This window comes from Ambystoma mexicanum, chromosome 4p (assembly GCF_040938575.1).
Source record: "Ambystoma mexicanum isolate Mex_15411 chromosome 4p, UKY_AmexF1_1, whole genome shotgun sequence".
NCBI lineage: Eukaryota > Metazoa > Chordata > Amphibia > Caudata > Ambystomatidae > Ambystoma > Ambystoma mexicanum.
Genome location: NC_090927.1, coordinates 411,218,305 through 411,243,414, shown reverse-complemented (window position 1 = coordinate 411,243,414; position 25,110 = coordinate 411,218,305). Strand labels below are relative to the sequence as shown.

Sequence of the window (25,110 nt, the reverse complement as noted above, 5' to 3'; positions counted from 1 at the left end):
AGGGACAAGCCCATTGTGAGGGTTCTGTGAAGGGGTTGCCTGACAAAAGGTTGACTTCCCTGGACCACCAGAGCAGGTCTAGATGCGATGCTTTTGGAATCATGAGCAGAACCACCTGGGGATATGATGCTCAATTCCAATTTTTCCCCAGGTATAACAGAATCCTCCTCATCTGAAGGAGTGTGTGGGGAAGTTCTAGAACGCAGGCAAGCATGAGCCAGTGTATCCACCAAAACCACCACAATTAACTTTCCCTCTCGATTGACAAAATGGATGGCTGTCTCCTAGATGTCTTTCTCGCATCCTAAGATTGGAAAGGATTTCAACCTTATGGTGTGCCAATGCCAAAGTATAAAATTAATAGACTGGGTTGAACAGCAGGTCTAGAAGCAAGACCAGAAGACCAAGGTTGGCCTCCTCGGCCAAGGCAGCGCTTTTTAGCCAGTCATCTAGGTATTGGTACAGATGCACTCGACCCATGCCATGAGCTTCATGATGACTCTGGGGGTTGCATTCAGCTCAAAGGGGCAACACCTTGTACTGGAATTGTGCATCTCCTTATGACAGATGTAGACATTCTGCCTCCAACTGGTAATGGATGGATATGGAGGGTTTGGCCAATTTGACCAAAAATATTTAACCGTATGGTCTAGTTGACCGAATTTAGGCTGTACAAAATTATTGTACAGCCAAAAACTCGGTCAACTAGGCCATACGGTTCCATTATAACGAACAAGGGGGACAGGGGTTGCAGGGGTGTCCCCCGCTTCCCGGACATTGGAAGCGGGGGACTTCACAAAATGTACAAAAATAAAACAGAGAAAGGGACCCTGCTGCATCAGAATGAAGCCAGCCACTGATAGTTAAGTGGGGGGGGGGGGGGGGGGTATTGGGGGTGGGGGTAAGAGGGTGGCATGAATTAGTTGATTTTGGCGGCTGTAAAATTGGGTCCGCAGCGAAATTGACTACGGTCAATTCCGCCACTAACAATTATGCCGTGGTCAAATCATACCAATCCGATATGGACAAAGAAGTCATTTCAGTTTCTCCTTCCCTTGGTAGGGTGTGGTGCTAGGGTAATAAAACCCCTTAGAACCTATGCTTTGCTTTTTTCTTGTGGATGCTGGTCGATCTTTCAGGCTACCGCTGCCTTCTTTCCAGAAAGTCTCTGAATCCACCAGTGGTTCTGGATCTGAAGTATTGCCCAGAAGATGAGCTAGACTGAAAAGACCCCTGCAGCCGATTTGTCGGGACAGTAAGTGATTTGGTGTTTATGGTGCTTTGTCAGCCTTTCATCAGTAGAGCTATAGAAGAGCTCTGAACCCTCGAAGGGCATTCCAGGATCTTCTCTTGGTCATCTTGCTCAAAGTTGGAGGAGCAAAGCCATGCCAGCCTTTGCAGGCCTACTCTAATACACAACCCTCAAGCCACTGTTTCGATCTGATGAGCCGACACCAAGAGATTTTTGGCTATGATCTTGACATCCACCAACTCAGCTCGAAAAGCTGCCTGTTTAGCTGCTGGCCGATAATTTTGGAAATCCAACAACTCCTAGAGTCTATGGTTGTCTGCTGCGAGCATAGCATGAGCACTGCACCTAAACTAGCTTGGGTGCAGTGCTGAATGGTGTAGACCTCTCCCACCTCCCCTCCCGAGTAAGTCTCACAGCTTTTCTACCTTTCCAGCAGATCTAGAAGATGACATGGAGGAGGATGAAAAAGCAGTACTCGTGGACTCCTTATGCAAGAGGGACACATGCTGCTATCACTGAAGAGGAAAGGCAGAAGATGCACAGCCAAACTGATCGAATACAAGGAAAGTTGCCTGTACTCTGATCCAATTTCTTGACTTTAGGAGTAGCCAAGTGTTCTTTTCTCCATATCTTAGGCACCTTGACTAGCATGTCATTCTGGATTGGGATACAGGACTGATATGTTTTGAGACACAAAATGGCCAGATTCAAAATGGGATTCGACTGGATCTGAGAGGCCGGGAAGCTCAGCCACTCCACTAATTCTTTCATGGAAGGACTTTGCTGGGGCTGGAAGCTCCTCTTCCGTATCCGTCTGAGCTGTTTCATCCATGCCCATGTCTGGTAGAAGATCTGGCCCTGTCCCTCGAGATGCTGGTGGGAAAGGCTTTGCCGGGAGCTCAACTGGGGGAGTTGGAGCCAGCAACGCAAGTACTGGTGGCCCAGTCACCGTTGGTGGGGCACTGTTAATGGCACTGGCGGCATTAGTATTCTGGTAGCCGGGGGCATTGGAGGCATGGGCGCCACAGAGAGAGCTGGCTGAGTAGGAGGAGCCAGAGTTTGAGGAAAAAGCAGCTCTTTAATTAAGTCTGTGAAGTAGGACGTCATGGTCTGGGAGCTCATCAAGTTCTGAAGATGACTGAAAAAATGATCTTCACAGGCTGACTGGGACTGAGTTGGAGCAGAGGATGGAGTTCCGATAGCCAAAGAGGCTGAGGTCCAAGAAGAGGGGTACTTTGGTACCAATACAGTTGGTGTGGTTGGTTGCCTCAAGTGTCAGAAAAGCGCATTGCCTTGGAGGAGGCCGGTGATAGGGGAGTTTTCCTAAAGTCCACTTGAGGTAATACTTTATAAAGCTATCCCAATGCATTCAGGTCCCCAACTCTTAGTATAATTCTGGATGATCCGAAGGATCTTGGTAGAATGGAAGAGCAGCCAGGCTCATCATAGGAGGAAGATGTGAGCTTTAGGTAAGTACTGTGAAGAACCTGAGGGCATCCTCACTTCTTTTCCCCATGGATCTTCCTCTCAGGTGGCCGGAGAAAGGCCATTGCTTTTGGATCCCAACCCTGGGGGTAGATATGCGAGGTAGGATTACCTGGATTGAGGGAACTTGGAGAGAGGACGTCCTTATGTGAGACATGGAATCCCCCATTCCCTTTCCAAAATGAACCTTCTATCCCTTAAGTTTTTGTAGGCTACTGTCAACCCTTTTCCTTTCCTTCCCTCCGAAATGGCCCCCAAAAACACCACATTAACACTGGGACAAGGAAGAGACCAACTAGGAGGACCCATCCTCATTTGGGTGCGATAAACCCATTCACCTTATAGTGTTAATTTAGACACACCTCACTCAAGTACCAAGATGAGAAGGAGACACTTCTCTAATTCCAACCTCCCCAAATACCACTTTGGTACTAAGAAGAGGAAGAAGAGGGCTATGGAGGTGTACCGATGCACCAGCCGGGTATGTCCACGTAATTAGTTTCACTATGGTCAGGCAATTGAACTTAATGACTCACACTTGTGGTCATTTAGCAATCCCAATAGGTATAAGAAGCCTGGCTGCATAGCAGGAAGGGGAACACAGAAGCAGGCTGCAAACGTGGGCTGGAGAGATGCTGGCTGGAGAGGGAGGGAGAGAGAGGGGCAGGAGACACGGGAGTCGAGAGCTGTGTCAAGCATGAGAAAGGGACACCACGGCAGAGGCCTGCCCCAAAGAGTCTGAAATCCCTGCAAGCCCTGCTTGTCGGGTGCACACAGTGGGAGCTGTGTGGCACCGAAGCACTCCAGTGGCCACTAAATGCCAAGACAGCGAGCAGTAGCCTGTCTGGTCTCCACGAAGGAAGAGCAGAGACACGGTAAGCCAAACAGCAGGGCAAGGAGTGGAAAGGAGTCAATTGGAGCTGCCATGTGGAACCGGTAAGTGAAAAAGTGAAACACTCCAACCGGGACTCTCTCGGAGCTTAAAGCACACACTGAATAGTGAACCAACTGAAAGTTGTTAGAAGCACTTTTCGAGGCTGAAACAAGCGCTTGTCAAAATTAAATGAACTGACATTTTTTTTAAAGCATTTTTGAATACTAAAACGAATACTTTTGAATAGCAAACTAATTGAAAAATATTATAAGCCATTTTGAATGCTGAGCAAAAGCAAGTTATAAGTACTTGTGAATGAAATGCAAGAAAGGTGGCAAATGGAGCAGCTACCACAGAATGTATTATATGAAACAAGCATTGGCAAGTCAAGAAAATACCAAGAAGGGTATGAAGTGAGAAACCAAAGCAAAAAGGGTCCCAAGAATTGCAGAAGGAGGAAACCTGTGTTGGCAAGAGCCAAAGGAATGGAGCAAAGTGTAATAAAGTGTATGGTAGCAGTTAGGGCTGATTTTCTATACTTTGGCCTGATGAACAAATGTATAGAAGGCCAACCTATATTGCGACAGGGACAACTCTGGGAGCTGAAGGCAAACCGGTTCAAGGTAGCAGTGACGAGTGGTCTAGGCTAAGTCTTAAGAGTTGGTGAGCTTGTAAAGGGTCCACAATGAGTACCCACAATGGGAGTCACAAGTTACACTTAGACAGTATGTATACAAATACAGTTATTTATTTATGGCCAAATATCAATATGAAAAATGACTACTGACAGGTAGAAGTATCACACAACATTAATAATAAAATACATATTAGAATACATATACACATTCACTAGAGTAGGGCATAATACAGATCAAACCCATGCAAAGGAAAGTGTAGATTAGTTTATGCACAACACAGAGAATTAACCCTAACTTCAAACGTCCTTCCCTAAGTTGTCTGGGGCCTTATGCCCAAAAGTTCAGGAAAGGTTATGACACAGTTTGTAACGCTGGAAGAAATGAAGGTAGGGTCTCTGGGGTCCAGTGAATGATTCCATGGGATAGAGGACAAGTTATTCTAACTAACCAAAGTGTCCCCAACTTTCAGAAGGCTTAGGGAGTTTAGGGGCAGGTAAGAACCACTGTAACTCACCCCTGTACTCCGGTTCTTCACAGGAATTGGCAGGTAAATGGAAGAAGGTCCAAGGTCACTTTTCCCGCCAGCCTCAGTCCTTGATCAGTGGCGTTACAGGTTTGTGCAGCTCTCTGATCGGTGTCTTTAGCATGTGCAAGGACTCTCTGATGAAGAATGCAGAAAAACATGATGCAGGACCCCCTTCTGGACTGGACTCCACTCAGGTAAGTTTTTTAGAACGGTGGCCACCGCAGCATAGCGATGCAAAGGGACTCACTTGTTGTGGTCAGACTTTCCCTCCTATCTCGGGTCCCCTTGACACTAGTACTCCGTAATTGCGCGGAGGTAAGACTTGTAGGACAAGCAGAGGGTCTCCCATGTTCCAGGACTCAACGCGGAACGGCGACGTCGGCAGCCCAAACTCAGAACTGGTCAGGCATAGGGAATATGGGTGACATTCCAAAGGCTTCTTCACAGGGTACAGAGCAGACATCCGGAATGGCTGTTCCCTCCACTCCACGGGTCACAGCTCCCCCGCAGGAATGCTGAAGATCAACAGCAAAACAGTGTTCTTCCAGTGTTCTTCCAGGACAGCAGCAGAAGTTGGTCGCCAGGCCTCTTGCAGACAGGTCTCCGGTCTCCTCACAGGTCTCACAGCTGGACAGGAGTCTTGGCTCCTTCAGGTTTCTCCAGGATCTGTCTAGAGTGGGCAGAACTAGCCCCACACACACCCCAGCAATGGTCCAATCAGGACCACTGGTGGGAACACTCATGCATAACACTTAGACACACTGAAACCAGTTTGTGGATTGGGACCAGACAGTCCCTGCCCACATCCTGCCGCGAAAACACACATAGCCCTCCAGTAGCATGCCAAAGCCTCTGCTTTCCCAGGTACTGGAAGTCCATGTAAGATTTTCCTGGCCTCAGAGGCCAGGAAGAAGGCTAATAAACAAGATGGCCAAAGGACAAGCAAAAGACCTTGTGGCATGGCGATGTTTTGTCACTAGCCACAGTTAGTAGCCAAACGCAGTAAACACGGTAAGGCTAAAACGAAAAGTCCATTTACCACACCTAGAGTAACCAAAAAACCTCTGAGTGTTAGCCCAGGGCAAACACAAAAGTGTACCCCATTGTACTGCTTTCTAAAATGCATTGTACAATGATAAAAATTACGACAAGTGATAACAAGTTACTAAAAGTAGTAACAAAGTAACTAGACTAAGGGAAACAATGATTCCCAGTGCTGACAGCCTGAAGGACATGTCAGTTTCCCCATAACAGATGAACAAAAGACAGTGTAGTGACTGAAAAAAGTGCAGGTCAGGATCAAAAATAAAAGCAAAATGTTTGGGGGTCCATAACAATGGAAGGAAAGGTGCAGTAAAGAGAAATCTTTCCTAACAGTAGCCAAGCAAGCCACGGTACAGTGTCAGAAGAGTCTGACACCGTGGATCAACTGAATATCACTGCCAAAGGGAAGCAGTGGCTAATTGTTGATGGAAGCGGTCAAGGTGGGGTATTTGGTTACGTGACTTGCGATGGGTGGACCGTGTGGTCAAACAACTGCGCCTAGACAGAGTGTCCTGCATGGGAAAGCCAATTAAAGTATACCTGCAGAAGCCTGTGCTTTGCAACAACCTTGTGTGTGAACTTGAGCTCGAGAAACAAAACTAAATAAGTGCACTGGTGAAAATTACTGATATCAAAGGAGCTGGGAAGCGTCACAAGATACTGTGTTATTTTTGAAGCTTGAACATTTGAACTTTTGTGAACTGTCTACTTGGGGAAGGGGAAGCTGATCATAATCCAAGAACTGGAAGAAGCCCTGAACTTTCTTTTTAACTACTGAACACCATTCATTTTGATGCTGACATCCCTACAAATTGTATACAGTTAGTTGTGAGGGTAGGCATGGGTTTTGGACACAGACAGACAATTGATTTGGACTTACTGACACAGACTATCCTTAGTTTTCTTTAGGTAGGGAAATCCCTCCTTAGCATACGGCAAGTTAGGCCTTACTCCATCCTGATTATTAAGTTAAATAAAACTTTTGAAATCGAATTTGAATCTGTTGTCCGTGTCTATGCTAGGATGCCTTCACAGTACACTAAACCCAGTAAATAAAATTGTCCACAGAAATGCTTACACAGTAAATGTTACATTAAAAATATACATTTATTCTTATTTACACACGGCAGGTAAATACTTTTTAACCAACACACACAGGAATTAATAGCAATACTTTTTAGAGGTGATTGATTCAATAGTAGAGGCACGCGGTTGCATTTGTTACAGAGAATGACGCTAATGACAGTTCTACCGCATTATCGGTGCTATCGCGCACTCAAAAATAAAGTCTGATGGAGGGAAAACAGTTGGCTAGATATACTTGAACAATTCTTTACGTTGTAGTGACACTTTGAGGCTTCTAATGCTTTTAAAGTCCAATCCCTAACTATACCAAAAAGTCAATGTAGGAGTGAAACCAAAGTCTTATGTCAAAGCAGAACAGATTAAGTTCTTCAGGATACTTTAGTCACACAAACAGAAATGTCTAGCAATAACACAAAGTAGGGGGACCCTGCAAAAGGGCTCCCTTATAGGACACAAGCTGTCAAGCCTGGGTCAGAGGTACCGTGGACTCTCCGAAACCTCTTCACACACTCCAGTTACACTGGACCGACTCTTTGGCTTAAGGTAAGTTCTACCTTTAGCCCCACAGTACCGTAGGTTAGCAGAATCAAACATAGCTAGATTTGCCATTGTGCCGTAGCAACAGACCCGGTCTACTGATTCCTCGGTCTGGTGACGAAACGAAGGACTCTGAATGGGATGTCACAGCAGCAGTTGCGAGAGAGGATCATTGGCACAAATTTCTTCGGTCTCCCCTCGGTCAGTTTGCAGTTCTGGCGACTTTTTATCAGCTCCAACAAAGGACGGTATTCGCCTGCTCAATCTTCTTCAATTCCCAAGTCCTGTAATCTGGTGAGGGGACTTAGATAAGTGGGATCGTACCTCTGGAGGTCCAACTGGAGCTCACCTGACGATTCAGCCTCACCAAGAAGTTTCACTGTAAATGAGTCAGAGGTCTCCTGGTATTCGCGGTCTGCAGCCCAGGAGAGTCACAACACGTCAGGAGATGGCTCAATTTGTAGTTCGTCTTGAGGCTAGTTGGCCCCACCAGCCAAAGGGAAGGAGTCAGCCTCTTCGGAGATCCTCTGTCGATAAGCAAACAGGGTAAGGACAGCAGTGGTCGCTTCACGGTTACTGGAAGGGTATGCAGGCGTCTCTGGTCTTCTTCAGCTTTGGATCTTCTGTTCCAGTGGTCAACTTGCCTTCTACTTCAGGAACCTTACCTAATATTCGGTTTTCCCACTCACTCCTCTGCAAACTCTCTCAGCATTTTAGAGAAAGGGGCGGGTAGCTGTCCAATCAGGAGAGCCAGCCCCACAGTGGGAACTGGTTCCATCGAGGCACTCAGGCAGACAAAGGGCAGGGGAGTGTAAAACTCCTCCCCCATGTCCTGCCTTCGCAGATATACTGGAGCCTAGGCGGGTACACCCAAGGGTTCTCGCCAAAGGCAAAACACACAAACAGACATCGCCCTCCCAGAATGGTAGAAGACGGGCTAACAAAGAACAACCACACAAGACATGGCAAAAAAAGAAAGGAGCCACCATGTTAGAACATAGGTGACCCTATTGTACACAACCAAGACTGTCAATACAGTCGTACACAACCAAGACTGTCAATACAGTCTGCATTAAAAAATAGCACAATAGTTGGTAAAACACATCCACTGGCACCAGCCATAACTGTAGGGTTGTCACTGTGACTAAAAAATCAAAGGAGCAGAGAGAAGGGGGATACTATGTATCCCCTTAGCACTCCACATAAGGTAAGGCTAATTATCCCTCTTTCTTTTTTTTGAATTTTTTTTATTTGTGTTTGGTTATAATAAACCTTTACAAAATTACAACTTTACTTAACATCAAATTAATTTCATAAAACATAAAACTTTAAAATATTCTTAAGCATCTTTGCATTCTTAACGAGCTATGCATTAGCCCCATATATTCACATGAATGTTTTAAAATAAACATAAAACACATAAACCCATTAATACAACCCTTTGGCAGTTCTAGTTTTAAAACAACTGTTATATTCAATGACATTATAAAGATATATCAATGCCATCTTAACTTACAAATCGAGCAAGCTCTTCTTCCACAATCTTTAAAAAATTGCCTAATGCTAGAATTAGAGGATAATATGTTCCATTCCTAAGTCTGTCCCATAAAAATTCAGTGCAATCAGCAAATTCAACGGTAACAAATTTCATCAAAAAAAGTGAGCGGGAATTTTTAAAATGTGGACACTCGAGCACCAGATGTTTAAGGGTTTCATAGTGTTCCATACAACTGGGAAACCTACATTCCATAGATTGCATAGTAATTGACAGACCAGTCCATTGGTGACAACGTTCTTTAGTGTGAAATTGATTCAGCATAAAACGCATGAATAAACTTCTTATAATAGGACAAGGAAATATGGCAACATAGGGAATATCTGGATACGTTTTCGTAAGAATTTGGCATATTCACAATATGAAGAATAAAGTTTCAGTTGATCTAAAGTACATATTCAATCTTCTTCAAAGAATGTATTTTTTAACAAAACCAGGTCGAAAGCATAGATCATCATGCGATACCCCAAGTCGATCTAAAATCACTTGCATGCGGACCTTAAACTTCTTAATAGAGCCTACTGATCGTTCCTCCATCAATACTTGCTGATCTTTAAATAAACAATTTTTAGGCGGATTCAAAAGTATTGCATAAATGGACAGCAAGCGCCATGACACTCTGCATGATGATATCAGACTTAACTCATGTCTAATCACGCAGTTAGGGATAGGCAACACCATGCTCCTAATTATCCCTCTATCCTTAATTACAGTAGTTGTTAAGGATAGTGAAATAATCTTAAAGGAGAACCCAAAGGTTTCCCAGCAACACTGCACATAGGGTGCTGCGTGCTGCAAAAGTTGAACACAGATGCCTTTAAAGAGGTCTGGAGGAAAGCAGACTCCAAAGTAAAGATAAAACACAGAACAGAGTTCCAAAGGTCAAAGCAAATAAGAACGAATGAGGGGGGGAAAAGGCTCCCCTCATTCAGGATAGAACGGAAAAGGTCCATAAATCCTGCAAAAAGTGCTGGGGGTCTCTCTAGGAGAGGGGATTAGGCATAAAACGGCTACATCTCCGTAAGACCGGGTACTGGGTGAACCAAGCTGGCATTGACATGGGAGACCATTCGAATCAGGGAGTGAAGGAACCCCAAGAAACCATAGGTGGGAGCCTTATCAGGGGTTGCAGCGATCTTGGTGTCTACTTAATAATGGAATTCTGAGGTGAATCAACCGAGTCCTGAGATAAGGGCACTGCCAGAATGAATCCGTGGAGGTTAAAATGATGCTGGCCATCTCTTTTTGATGAGCCGACATCTTATGTGACAATACTTGTGGTGAAGTAGGGGACTGTGTGGTTTTATGCTACACGCTGTCCCACACTGTAGGTTCAGCCGAACCATCGGATCAAAGGCTGGTAGTAGCAGTGTGGACCTTGGTGCAAGCTCTGGTAGGAGGCTGAAGCCCAAATGAAGGCCAAGATGGAGGCTCTGACAAATTATCAGCCATTTGGCGAGCAAGAGGACCTGGGGTTGGGGGTAGGGTCTCGTACCCGTGGCAACATCAGTACGAGATCCCTTGTGATACCCGGTGCGAGTGCCAGTATGCGCCTTAGAGGCCTTGGCATTGCCCCTGGTAGAACTTGAAGAACCTGCAAGGTTCTTCCCGGACAAAGCCACCCTTGCAATAGAGTCACTGTGCTGGGGTGCATTACAAAAGGGAAGTTCACTTAACTTTCCAGTGTGTGACACGACAAATTTTCTGAGATGTTGAGGAGACAGCACACCAAACATCTTTTGCCAGCATACTAACCTCTTCTTTAGCTACCTGTGGGAAAGAGCATTGCAGGCCGTGCGCATGTACCAGTGATGGAGATGGCCAAAACATTACAAACACAGGGTGTGTGGGTCCCACGCTGAAAAGCAACACGAGCTCGAACTACAACTGGAAAACCCTGCTTCAGTTCCTCAAATAAATTGTGAAAGAGGGGGTGGGGAGGAGAGGTACTGGTACAGAAATAAAACAAAGAAAAGAGGTGAGTGCTGTGCGACCCGGCCCGTCTGCACAGAAATATTGACTGCCAGCCATTGCTGGTGGGCGGAGCCTGCATGCTATGTTGTCATGCCCCGCACGCTTGCAGGGTCCACCCCCAAATTTGAACTGGAGGATTTTTTTTGATGTGAAAATGTGATGGTCCTTTTCCCATTTGTAGGATACCCATAACGTATGGAGTAAAGTGGATGGGACATAGAAGTATATTACTTATCAAGAAATTCCTGCATGCATTATCACTTAGCTCTCTGGTCCTGCTTGAAATCCACAACGGTTTCTTTCAGCGTATTCTGAGCCACCTTTGTGGCTCCACTGTTGTAACTGCCATCTGAAGAAAAATCTATTGTCAGTGGAGCGGTTTCTTTATTGACCAATACACGGAATTACACTGGGATACTTTGTCCCTTTGCTTGACTATGGGCCTTTTTCAGAGAGGCAGCAAACAAGATGACAAGCTTTTCAAAGCGGAATCCAGTATGACGTGCCAAATAAGTGTTACAAAGTCCTAAGCGCTAATGTAGGGGATTTCAGCTTGATGATGTACACCACAGTGGTCGTTTACAGAGGATTCTCCTCGCATCCCGTTGCTTGCTTCCTGTCTATGTGAAATCCCCCTGCCTCGAGAGCCACAGTATTGCCTGAAAAGCATAAATGCACTGATGAAAAAGCAGTCCTGAACGATACGTGCACCGCTCCAGGATCCGTGTAGGTTGCCATCCGCAGGCCGCTCTGTGAAAAAGTCCCCTGCCTGGCTGTTGGGGATGACAGTGGTGTGACCAAGAGGGCTCGGTGCATTCACCCAGTGCAGAATGATGGGCCTGCAGGCAGTACAAGGAGTACCCCTAGTCGCACCAACAATGGCTGGAGTCATCCATATCTGGCTCATCTGGCTTTTTAACAAATGCCCAGTGTTTAGTAAAGCGTAATGTTGGTGATTCCGGTCAAGCAGGCCCTGGAAGACACCACCACGGTGAGACAATATGACCTGCACATGGAAACTGCAAACTCAAGATGTTAGAACAATGGAATCCAGAGAATGCTGTGGAAGCAATGTTAACCTTGCCTGCCCATCACAGAGCCTAAGCTCTTCCATACATGTACAAGGCTCACAAGAATTCCAAGATGGCTGCTAGGCTTTTTGAAGTTGTGGTTCAGTGGAAGAGATTGCCCTGTGTTTTGCAAGTAGTGACACCTGTGACAAAGGGATTGCTAAAAGACAACATATCACACATTCGTAAAATAGATTATACATATGTTCCAACACCCATACATAACCTGAATGAGAGGGAGGGAATAGGGGGTATGTAAGCAGCAGAGCTGTATGAGTTTGGAGTCAGAGAAGATTGAGGGCACAGTTATTTGGAAAGGAGGTTGGCAAGGACGAGTGAGGAGAGGGGTCAGGAGGGATGGTGACAGGAGAATGTTGGAGAAGGTCATCAGGAGGAGAAGGTTAAGAGAGAGCAGGAGGAGGTCAAGAGTAGAAAAGAGGTGAGGAAGCATAAGGTGCTGCCTCCTCAAGCCCAGAAGTAAGGAGATTGGAGAAAAGTGAATAAACACCATTAGGAAAGAGGGAAAGTGTTCTCAGGCATGCAAGACTACCCATGTTTGGCCTAGGGCAGGTTGTAGAAATGACCCTCTGGTCTGGAGTGGGTGAGCCTTGGACTTAATGAATGAGCAGCTTGAGAAGCAGCAAGGAGGAATAGGTGATTGACAGAAATAGATAGGACTTCAAAAGAGTAAAATAACAGGTAGGGCCGGGACGCTAAGATAGGGAGATGGAGAGACACTGGACTGAATGCTGGTTGAAACTGGGGAAGGCCTTCCCAGTTGCCACTAGCTCAGAGCTGCTGAAAAACTCTGTCTCTACCTCAGTTCAGTGGCTGCAGCCCAATACCAGCTTTAAATCCTGACACCAGGGGAAGGAGGACGGTGCTATACCACTAGCAGAAGAGAGCTGTCGAGAAAGGAATACGACAGGGAGAGACATAACAGTGAATCCGTCTGATCTATTCTGAATTACTATAGAGATTTTTTGCATCATTGTATAAGGTGAAGCCTTCTTGATTTTTGTTATCTTGAGAAGAGACTGCCCACTTTTACCTTGCCTAAGCATTGTTAAAAACCTCAATGAAAATGTGTTAAACCATTACTGCTTCACGAGAGACCTTAGCAAGTCCCTCGAAGTTATCTGTGATTGCTGCATGCAGGAGCTTGACCCCGCTCATACCATTTGCAGCTTTATGGTTATCAGGAGGAAGTGAGGTGTATTACCAGACAGATTCAAAAGGGAAAGCACAGCTTTCGGGGAGGGTTGCCACAGCAATTGCTACTGTCCGACTGTTTCCAAGATAGCAGACAAACTATGGAGCTGCAGGGCAACCCATTGCCCAACACAAATCACATGGAGAATTGGCAGTTTGCGCAAGCCGAAACAATCTACACACATATACACACAAGCAGAAGTGTAGGGTGAGAGTTATGAGTCTTAGCGTAGAGCAGGTGGTGTAGTGGAAAGTGTGGAGAAGGTGGAGAGGAGAGGCAGAAAGAGCTGGGTAGGAAACTGAGCCGCGACGAGAACCTGGCAGAGCAGCGAGGAGGTGGAGAGGAAGGGGAAGAGAAGAGCAGTTGGAGAAAGCCGGGCAGAGTAGTAAGTAGGAGAAAGAGGAAGAGAAGGCAGAGGTGGAAGAGAGACAGATGTGACAGGAGATGAGAAGGAAGAGAAAACAGAGTAGAGGAGGAAGACAGAAGGGAGGCAGGAAGGAAGAGGGGTGGAGAGAGGTGAAACGGAGGAAGAAACAGAAGAGCGCAAAGGAGGAGGAGAGGTGGAAAAGGGAATGTATGAGAGGATAAGGAGCGTGGGAGATAATAGAGCAGAGATGGAGGCAAGAAGGTGGGGAGAGAGTAAGGAGGAAGAGGAATATCAGGATACATCGAAGTGAGTTGGAATGTGGAAAGGAAGGGGAGCAGGTGACAAGCCTCAGAACCTCAGCCCTAAGAAAGACTATACAGTAGTGCAGAGGCATACAATTAAAACTACAGATCACAACCACCAATGGCTGTCATAAGGCCTAAGCTGGGGGGGGGGGGCACCTAGAAGACAAGTCCATGTGAACCAACACGTGACCTGAATGACTTAAGCAATGACCAAGAAAGTCACACCAAAGTCCAAGAAAGAAGAGCGGTACACTGTAAACCCCAGAGACTGCGAGTGATTAATTTCCGCCAAGAACGCAAACCTCAACTAGGAGAGGGAGGAAGGACCACAATCCCAAAGAAAGCCTAAATGATTTGAGGAACCCTAAACCCATGCCAGGGTCTCAGACAAAACTTGACTTCTGTGTTGTTGGTTCAAAATAAAAGCAAAAGTGAAACTGTATATGATTTTGTGTATGGGAGACGATAAACAGAAGAATAGGACAGCAGAATTTCAATACAAAGGGAAATCTCTCTTTCACATCTACCAGCAATCACTAAGACCAATCAGGAGAGCTCTCACAACAAATCTCCAGCCACCATTCAACTAGCCCATCAAACCTGTGAGTCTTATTCTTGTAATAGCAGCACTGAGGGTCAAAGGTAGAGCGCCAGCCCAGCGGGTTAATCACTGCATCACATAAATAGAAAGTTATGGTACAAAGGGAATCAACAGTGGATGCCTATGAGCCACACAAAAAACCACGGCCCATGCCTCAGGGTTGCAAAACCTTGAGTAGCTGGACACATTAACTAACTGCCCAACACACTTGACCCAAGCTGAGCAAGTATATCTACGCTCCATACACACATCAAAGATGGGTGTCCTTTATAGATTTCAGATGCACTGGTGTAGCTATATTTTTATTGCTATTTAGCTACTTCATGTTTTGTGCATAGGTTTGATATTTTGTGACATAATGCAGCACTGTCTAGATCTTGACAAGTGCATTTTCACAATGTTTTTTTAAATGTCTACTATAATTTTGATCCCTGCTCTTACAGTTATATTGCACGTTATAACCCATACATTGAATCCAGTCATTTCATTGAATTATATTAAAGGGGCTTTCAATAGGATTACACAATGACAAATTACACCTTTCATCATGCGCACGTCTGAGATTGTATCTATATTGTTTTGTTCATTTGGGCATTGCCAGAGACAGCAAATCAAGATGGTACATATGGTATGCATTATATATGTAATAATAATTTCACAATTCCGATCTAATAGTACTGCCTATAGCCTATATATCTGACAAGTCTCATGTAGTTAGAAATTCAGTTTATTCATCAAATCTTAATATAGTGAATCTACTTATCTGTTTGTTACACTTTTTAATATGTTTATGTCCACATATAATGTTTTGCTTTTGCTTGTACAATAGGCCCAATCTGTAAACTGCCTATATACAATATTTTAACATAATATCCCAATTTCTTGCAATTGTATCTGAGCACAGCAAATTATTGCACTCTTTAGCCTGTAAACCAATATGTCACAATTGTTTGCCCACAAGCCAGTTTTGGACGGCTGCACGCCTTTCTCTGCGGCTTTACAGATCTACTCCCCATATCTTCAGGAAATCGAGATGGCCCAGACATACCTCAAGTGATGCGGTCAGGCAAATGAATACTCCCCCTTGGGACCCGAGACAACCACTCAGAATAGTGAATATTCTTGACAGCTATGTTAAGGTGATGCACAGTTAAGAAGCTGAGGGTACTTGAGCATCCTTATACCAACCACTAGTTTTGTGTGGCTCTTCTCTGCTTCTAGGCCCAATGTCTACAGGCAATACGTGTGCCTCTCCACTTTGAGACTTCACTGAATACAGATTCATAGGTGAGAACTAAATCTTTCATTTGGAGACTCCCGCCAGCTGTCTCTTCCCATCACTACACAGGTCCAGGAGGGATGCAGAGCTCCTTTGTCAGCATGTGGCAGCAGCATCCACCAAACCCAAATCACAGGCAATAGCTTTGTTACTGGATTAACCACCTGCTCAGTGTCTGATGGCCCTTCTGACTCTAGGCACCTCATGCCAGCATTTCTGCTGAACTCCACTCAAAAAGACCTACTGCCATTCGGTCACCTCCATACTGCCCTCGCTGCACCGAAGCAGTGGCATGCACCATCAAATCATTTACCACTGTGCCTAGTAAATCCTGCACATCATTGGCAACTAATCACAGTTCTCGGGCATGTTCAGAGCCCCGTTCTTGTCCTTTCAACAGCATCCCGCTTTGGCTTTCTCTGTAAAAGTGAGATAGTCACTAAATGTTCCACTCTGTTGCACACCCTCTTCAGTGCAGCTGGTTTACACCAGCAAGGCACAGTCTTACAGTCATCTTCACAGAGCACATTGAGGACTAAGGAAAGAAGGACTAGCGTAGTTACTCTGAACCGTGATTGCCAATCACGGTGTCAAATTATAGATTTTTCACAGAAACCACAGAGCGCAAGGTCTACCTGTTTTCAGAGACAAGTAAAAATGGTAGATCCTTGTGTAACTTTGCAATAATAGATTACTCACAGTAACTTTTACGACATCTAGAAATGGGAATACTGCTACATTAATTTTAATCGGAAAGGGTCCTTGCTGTGACCAGAGGGATATTTAAATGCATGTGAATATTAAACATCACTCTCGTGATGATTCCAAAGGTTTGAGCATGTACCTCTCTCCTTCACAACGTGTCGAAAACCCTGCATTCAGTAGAAGTCTGGTTCAGAAAGTGCTCTTAACTAAAACAATCCAGAGCTTATCTACTGCTTGTTTCGCTCTACGCATTAAAGTCCAACCACCAGTCATCAGAGGTTATTACATCAAACCACCGATATTGCGATGTATGGAAAGTGGGGGCAGTTGGATCAGGGAATGTGGGAGAACTAGTACTAAGAGTAACTGAACAGCACTCCATTTACTTTTTTAATGCTGATATAAGAGCTATTAGGGAAGCAAACATTCGGAAAGTTATTTCAATATCAAAACAAGACTAAAACATGTCTGAGCTCCTGTAGAGGTGATGTAGCACAGCAAATGGAATTGGATGGATCCCATTTGCTGCAGAGCTAACCTCTATTTGGGGACGGTTGGTTGGCGTTCGTTATGGTAGAGATATACTAAAAAGAGTGTTAGGAAAGATTTCTCTTTTAGGAAACTTTTCCTCCATATTCTATGGACCCCCCCCAACGTTTTGCTTTTGTTTTTGAATCTGTCCTAACTTTTTACAGAGAGCTTCACTCCACTAGCCCTTTTCTCACTAGGTTAATAGGAAACTGATCAGTTCTTCAGACTATTTTCTTTTTACCTGTTTGGCTAACTTTCCTAACAGTGCACACAGCATTTTACAATACAGTGCATGGGGATACTTATATAGTTTGTTTATTTATAGAGCGCACCAAACCCAAAGGCATCTGGGTGCATTTCTTACATAGTAAAGGTTACACAGTTACATAAAATTCTTCCATTTACTTAAGATACATTTTAACATAAAAATTACACGGTTGCAATTTGACAGATTAACTTAAGTAATGTAATTAGGTTACAGGTTAATGTAGGGTTAATGATACATACTAACATACAGGTTACACAAATTACAACTAGGTTACATAAATTAGCATGAACGTTAAGTAGGTACAGTATGCTGTGGAAGGGCAGGTAGAGGAATATAAAGCTACTGAGCTTAGAGACATTTTTTTACATTACTTCTGAATGAGCGGTAGGACCGTTCTGTTCTTAACGATATAGGTGGGATGTTCCACAATTTAGCTGCTAACACAGGAAAGCTACTGCCTCCTTCCTTCTGTAACTTAAACCTAGAGATCTTGAGGCAATGTGTTTGGGCAGATCTAGTAGGTCGGTTTGAGATGTTGTCAGAGAAATTCTTGGTCAAGTATTTTAGCGCTAGGTTTGCCAGACACTTATGTGTGAGTGATAGAGATTTAAACGCAATCCTTTGGTTGACAGAAAGCCAGTTCAGGTTTCGTTTGAGTTCAGAAATGTGTTGAGCTCTAGGGATGTTCAACGCGCCCTGATGGCGTTCTTTTGTAGAACTTCCATCTTTTTTATATGCCGTTGGCTGATCCCTAAGTATAACGCATTGCAGTAGTCTAGTTTTGATAAAACTAGAGCTCTGGCGATGGTTATACAATTAGTCACGGTTAAGAAAGGCCTACAAACAGTGATTAATTTACATGTGTAGGCCGTCGAGGAGGCTATTGCATTGGTTTGTCTAGATGAGGTTAGTGTAGAGTCAATATAAATGCCAAGGGTTTTCACATCCTTGGAGACCCTAACAGTGTTGCCATCTATATTGGAGGAGTCAAACTTATCATCTAATCTGTTGAGTTTAGGCTGGGATCCTCGGAGGAGTAACTCTGTCTTATCGTCAGTAAGACAAGAGTCCACGCCTAGCCATCCAAGCCTGTATGACCGAGTAGATGTCATTAAGTGCTCTGGAGTCAACTTTATGGTCGCCCGAGATAGGGATGAGTATCTGGGTGTCATCTGCATAATTAGTGTAGGTGACACTCAGATGGTCAAAGTCATCGAAAATGGGCTTTGTGAACACATTATAAAGCGTAGGAGACACACACGAACCTTGGGGGACTCCGCAAGTAACTGGTGCAGGTTCGGCAGCAGCTGAAGGTGAGAAACCCCTCACTGATCTGTTGTCTAAGAATGAATGGATCCAAGTGGTAGCTTTATCCAAGAAGAGCGCTGCTGAAGTTAAATGATTACATAGGACTTTATAATTTACTAAGTCGAAAGCCTGATTGCCTGAGGCCGAGGAGGTCATTTGGTTCTAAATGCTCCTGAATCTGCAGGTAGGCTGCTCTATCCAAGGTTTTCACGAGAAAAGGGACCATAGTGATTGGTCTATAATTAGTAGGGCTGTTAGGAACTAGTGTTGGTTTCTTGAGTAGGGGGAGGACCCAAGCATCTTTTAGGTTATTAGGCACCGTACTTGTGTCAACGGAAGAGTTGATAAGGGAGGTGATAAACTGAGCTATTTCCTTCACTGCCTCTTTTGATGAAAGGAGCAGGGCAGATGTCACCCTTACATCTTGATGGTTTTAAATGAGAGATTATGCCCTCTACCTCTTTAGTGGTAAGTGGGGAGAAATTAAATAGCTTGTGGGTGTTCAAGTGTGGGGCTGATAGGGTGGGTTGAGGTATCATGGTAGGGAGACAAATTTGTTTTACTTCAATTTTGTTTTGTAACATGGTTATTCTATCCAGAAGGGCTTTCTGAATGTTAGTGCACCAGACGGAGCCTTTAGTACAAGAGTCAGGTGGTACAACTGGGGATTCTAACTCGGAGTATATTGAGGAGTTCTTTATTACCGATTTAGCTTGGATAATACGGTTGTTGTACGTGTCTTTTTTTGCCTGCAGGATCACCTCTTTATAATTGAGGGATGCTATCAGGAAGAAGTCCTTATTAGAAGCGATTGGGAGACTCTTGCAGAGTGCTTCTGCATTTCTTTTGATTTTTTGAAGGGTTCTGAGGTGCGGCGTAAACCAGGAGTTTAAGTGCGCATAAGGTTTAGCCTTATGCGATTTAAGCGGCGCAATTGTATCAATGGCCTTGAGTAGGGTCCGATTGTAGAGGTCCACTAGCACAGTGGGGTCTCTATGAATGTTGGCACTGACATTAGTGATGGGTTGTAGCAATGGGAGTAATTTCTCCAGTGTTATGTCACACGTGTTCCTCGTGCATAAGGGAGAGGCATGGGTCTGGTTGGTACGCTGGATATTATCCTTTATAGTGAACAAGATCAGATGATTATCTGACCAAGGGCAAGGCGTGTTGGATAAAATGTTGATGTAGCAGTTGAAGTCGGCCAGCCAATCTAGAGTTCTACCTTTGTTATGAGTAGGTCCCGATATATGCTGAAGAATGGCAAGTTCTGTGAACGTATTAGCGATGGCCAATGCTTTAGCATCCTTTGTCTCTTGACAACCGAGGTTAAGGTCACCTAGTAGGATGATTTGTGATCCTGACTTAGTGTTTGAGGTGAGTAGAAGAGTAATGTCTTCTTCGAAGGTAGTGAAAGTCCCAGGTGGCCGGTATAGGAGGTGAATAGTGATTGTTTGAGACGCTGAGATTGGAAACTTGACGGTCAGTAGTTCTGCTGAGGGGAGAGGTTGCCTAGGAAAATGTCAAAGGCCTAGGGAATTTTTGGAAATGAAGGCGACACCTCCACCTTTAGTTCGGTTTGAGCCTGTGTCAAGTCCAATGATGGAGTAGTCCTTAGGAATAGCAATAGAGAGTGCAGGCCCTGCAGCTGCATGGAGCCAGGTTTCTGTAATTGCTAGGAGGTCAAGGTCTTGTGATGTTATCAGCGATGTCTAGGGAATGGGCTGGTAGGGACCTGGCATTTATAAGGGCACCCTTGATCAGTGTCATGGCTTTGTTACCGATACGTTTTGTGTGGGAGGCATGTTCCCTAGTCACAGTGGCCTTATTCACCATATTCTTGGGGGGGGGGCGGTCAGCTATTTTAATTGTTGAAGTAGGACGTGAAGTGGGATCTTTATCGATTATAATGGTTTTGGATTTAGGGGACATATGGACTGACAAGAATCTAGAGCCTAGTCTAGCATTCCTGTGTTTCAGCGTGCAAGGTTGGTGAGGTGTCGGTCTTGTCGCAAATTGTTTAATCCACAGTGCTGGAGTGTTTAAGTAAGGATTATATATCATGGGTGTGAGTTTAGGCACTGGGTGAGAGTAGGAAGGCAGTAGGGTGTATACTATTCACTGCAGGAAGCTTTGTGGCCATGGTGAGAGAAATTCTAAATGTTCTATCCATGGTATTTAAATTACTGGTAGGCAGATAGATTCTAGTGTCGTTGGTGGCCATGGTATGCTGAAGCATAATGATTAACAGTATGCATAGATAGCAGGTGATGTGGGTGTACACATGCATAGTTAGTGTAAATAGAAGTACACTAGAGGTTAGTAATGATACTTGACAGTTAAAGCGATATTGCGTAAGTAGGTATTTCAAGGGGATGTTAATTTTAGCCAATCGTAGGCCTGAAAGGGAGTACAGTGATCTGGACAGTTAGTGTGATAGAGTAATCCACAGATGCTATAATTCGGTTAAATAGAGAGACACGTTAAAAGGACAGCCTATCAGAGACTCTGAACAAGGTAGTGATACTCAAATGCTGCGTTCAAGTATGGCAAGATACAATAGTCCACGAGAGGAATTGGGTAAAGCAAGGACACAATGGCAATGGGCAACGATAAACAAATCAAGATACAATAGTCCATGAGACCGCACAGTAGTACGTAACAGATTAGGTGCAACAGGGGTAGAGTGTCAAAATACAATAGACTGCGTGAGCCATAGATGGCGCACTGTAATCAATGGACAGTGGTTCACAAACACTTGGTTAGGTTAGGCAGAATACCTTTTTCCAAGAGGATGCACAGTGTCACGTTACAAATGAGGTGCAGCAGAAGAAAGTTGCAAGTTACAATAGTCCTCGTAAGCCACACAGATGGTATGTTGTAGAGATCGGTGCAACAAAGACACAATGGTAATAATGGGCAGTGATCTACACGTACTAGGTTAGATTAGGCAGGATGCGAAAGTCATTGAAGCCGCACAATGATACGTTGAGGATTAGGTGCGACAACAGGTAGAGTGGCAAGATGCACTCGACCCCAATGTCCTAGTCGGGTTGGTGTCATTAAATCACTAAAGGATAGAGACTACCTCGGTGACCGGATGCCGTGAGCGATAGTGGGCACGTGAAGTACGGTTTAACCGTACAGGTACCATGATGGGACAAAGGTAAATACAGAGAATTACATACGTTAGGCAAGTAAGTGACTGCTGAAGCTACAATTAAGTTTGCGTGCTCGTCAAACAGATAATGAGCAACTCTGCAAACTTGTTCACTAGTCTTTTACACTGAGGATTTTTGGTAGATTTTATATATGCCTATAGACAATCTGGTGGCAGCAGTTCAATTTTTACCATTTGTGCAGTACTTCTAGTCTACACATTCATGTTTACTCTGTCTGGCTACTAAAAATGGCTTGTGCCTTAAAATGGCCGTGCCACAAGATTTGGTTGTTCTTGTTCTTTAGCCATATTGTTTCTTGGCCTTCTTCCTGCTTTCACAGGTCAGGAAATCCCCAATATGGTCATGGGGGTAGTCTTCCTTTCCTCTCCTTCCCCCAGAAGCTCACTGTCTCCAGAGCTCTGGTTCTCTCTAGGCTGGACTATTGCAACAGCCTCTTTCTAAATCTGCCTGCTTCTACTCTCCGCCCTCTGCAACTCATCCAGAACAGGACTGCAAGACTTGTCCTTGGCATCAAGCCCAGGGATCAGATCTCTCCAGGACTGAAATCTCTGTACTGGCTCCCAGTGACTGCAAGGATTAAGTTCAAAAGCCTCTGCATTGTCCACATGGCCTTCTGGCGCCTGGGGCCTCAATACCTTCAACTCCATCTTCCTAAATATCTTCCTTCTCGAGCTCTTCGCTCATCCGCCTCCAGCTCCCTCAGGGTCAGTCGCTTCTCCAAACAACGAGTTAGTGGTAGATCTCTTTCTTCGGCTGAGACCTCCTTCTGGAACAGCCTCCCTGAAACTTGAGGAGAACCATCTCCGGTTCCGGAAGCACCTCAAAACCTTCCTATTTGTTTCTGCTTTTTCTCTCCTCCTCTCCCTGCTGAATTCCTGGCTGAAACTGCACTGATTACCTGGCCACCCTCTGATCTCGGGCCCAGTTCCCCTCCCCCGCCAGTTGCACACCTGCACTGCCTCCCTGGCAAACCCAGCACTCTGGGACTGTTTTCTGTATCCCTACAGTCCCCCAACCAGCACTTGACATCCTATATCTGCATTTACCCTTGCACTTGCCACCAGCTGGCCGTACTTTTTACTTATTGTTTTATTTATTCTATTTATCCCATGTACTGCACTGTTCCCTCCTTCTTATCCCCCCCACACCCCTTCCCCTGCACTTGCGCAATCTGAATGACACTTGGCTTAGTAAGATCGTTGTCTCCGTCTTCCCTCTGTCCCCCCACTTGCCTCGTCACGCCTTGAAACACTTGTGTATGGACGGTTTATAAATGCCATATCATATATCATACAGTTGCCCGGCAAAGCAGCTGTTTTTGCCAATTAGGGAGTGCCATCTGTGTGTGGACCTAGGAAGTGGGTGGGACTGTTTGGTCCCATTCCACAACCATGGTGCCAGAATGTTTGGTGTGCATGCACAAGTGAAACCTACAGTGGTCCCTGATATGACCACTGCTGGCTGAGTGAGTAGTGTTGATCCTTACCATTGGTGGGCTGGTTTTTGCAATGAGCCTGGATTTAGGATAAGAAGAGGACTCCTGCAGCCATTCCAAAAGATCAGCATTGGAGCAACTTCTGAAGTGGCCTGGCGATCTTTCCTGCAATTGCCCCGCTAAAGCCCTGTTGGACTACCTGATCTGAGAAGACCATCTGTAGTACTTTAACCTATGTACTGGTGGGACCAACCAGTCTCAATGCCTTTTCACTGCAGCCCTCGGATTCGTCCCTGAACCAACAGGTGGACCCGCCAGCTCTGAATTGTGCTACCGTAGCAGAAGCATCACCATTCTGCGTTTTTGCCCAGAACTTCCTTAGTCACCAGCTCATTCTACAAGTCACCTTCCTATCAAGTTTCAACTTCCCAGCATCAAGAGATCCTGTCCTGGAAGGTCTTCTTCGATTGCGACTGGAAAGATGCCTGCTGTCCCTTGTGTTCGGTGACTGTCACTGGAACCGGCTTTCCTCCGTCTGGTAGACTGTCCTGAAGAGGCCTGCATCAGTGCCTGTTGCATTTCTTCATCGGAAAGGGCTGCACTCAGCTTCTGGACCCGACCGGAATCCGCCATGCACCTAAAGCTCCTGTGCTTCCTTTCCTGGATCCAACGGCGAGAAAACCTGCCGCCAGCAACTCCCAGTTGACCTGCCTAGTCACTTGGGAAAATTGGAGTCAGGGCGGTGAGTAATCACAATACTTACAGCCACCCCTTGTACCCTTGTAATAAACATTTGTTTATTCTATTCCATCGCTTTTTAAATGATTGTTCTAAAAGCTGTTCTAAGAGATAGAAAAAGAATCTTACTTATCTGTAATACTCTTAAGAAGTCTTCTGGAACATGTTTCACCACTACAAGAACCTTTCCTACCATTAACCCCTCTCCTGAGAAGAAGCTTTTGTGACTTTTGGACAGAAGGCCCCATTTAATATAGGGATTGGACTTATAAAGTTAGGGTATTATTCTTCTGAATTGGTTTTCCTTACTGCACCATTACTTACCTTCCATTCTGGTGTTTAAGTGAATTGTATGCATTTCTACAAACCACAGGTGACTGTATATATGTTTGATAACTGAGTGTTGAGTGATATAAGATTACCTGCTCGTTTAATGTTTCTAGTGTGTTTTGGGCCTATAATAAATAGAGTGTTTTTGTACTTACCTTTCTAAGCAGAATTATTGTGTGCTTCACTGTGTGGACTCAATGTGGACCCCTGGCCACACTGACTCGCTCGCTCACTCCTAAAACTAAGCCTTGACCAATCTGCACGCTTACCTTGATTGTGTTTGGCTAACATCTCCGAATTCCCCTGTTCACTATAACTAGGGTGACCTCCTGAAATCTGTCCACCAGGCCAGATTTTAGAAACCCATCTTAAAGATTATATAGCACAGAACCAACCAATCCAAAAGTTGCAAGGCCCGCTAGCTTACGTTTTTCCATCCATTCCTTTTTTCTCAAAAATCACATCTTTTTCATTTGCCAACAGTAGAAGGCCGTTTGTGCTCGATAAGTCATGCATGCCAGAGGTAAGAGTACTGGCAAGGTAAGGGGTTGGGGGAGGTGGAGGAGGAATGCAAGAGAAGGGTCTGCTCACTAATGGACTGTTTTCTAAGCTGACAAATTAGGTTTGGAAATCTCAACAAGATGCCATGAAAATGAACTTCAGAATTGCAAGATACCAAATAACAATTCAGAAATATTCCCACAGGAAAATATAGTGGGCCTCATTAGGACCCTGGCGGAGAGGGTGTTACGCCAGCGTAGTGCATGGCGTACCTCTCCGCCATACTACGAGTTCCCGTAGCGCCAT

General features: G+C 44.9%; 1 protein-coding gene across 3 annotated transcripts in view; it reads right to left on the bottom strand.

Annotated features, from left to right (window-relative positions):
• Nucleotides 1–25,110, bottom strand: part of NBAS (NBAS subunit of NRZ tethering complex) — a 3,456,930-nt gene that overhangs the window by 3,184,845 nt on the left and 246,975 nt on the right. The window lies entirely within an intron of this gene.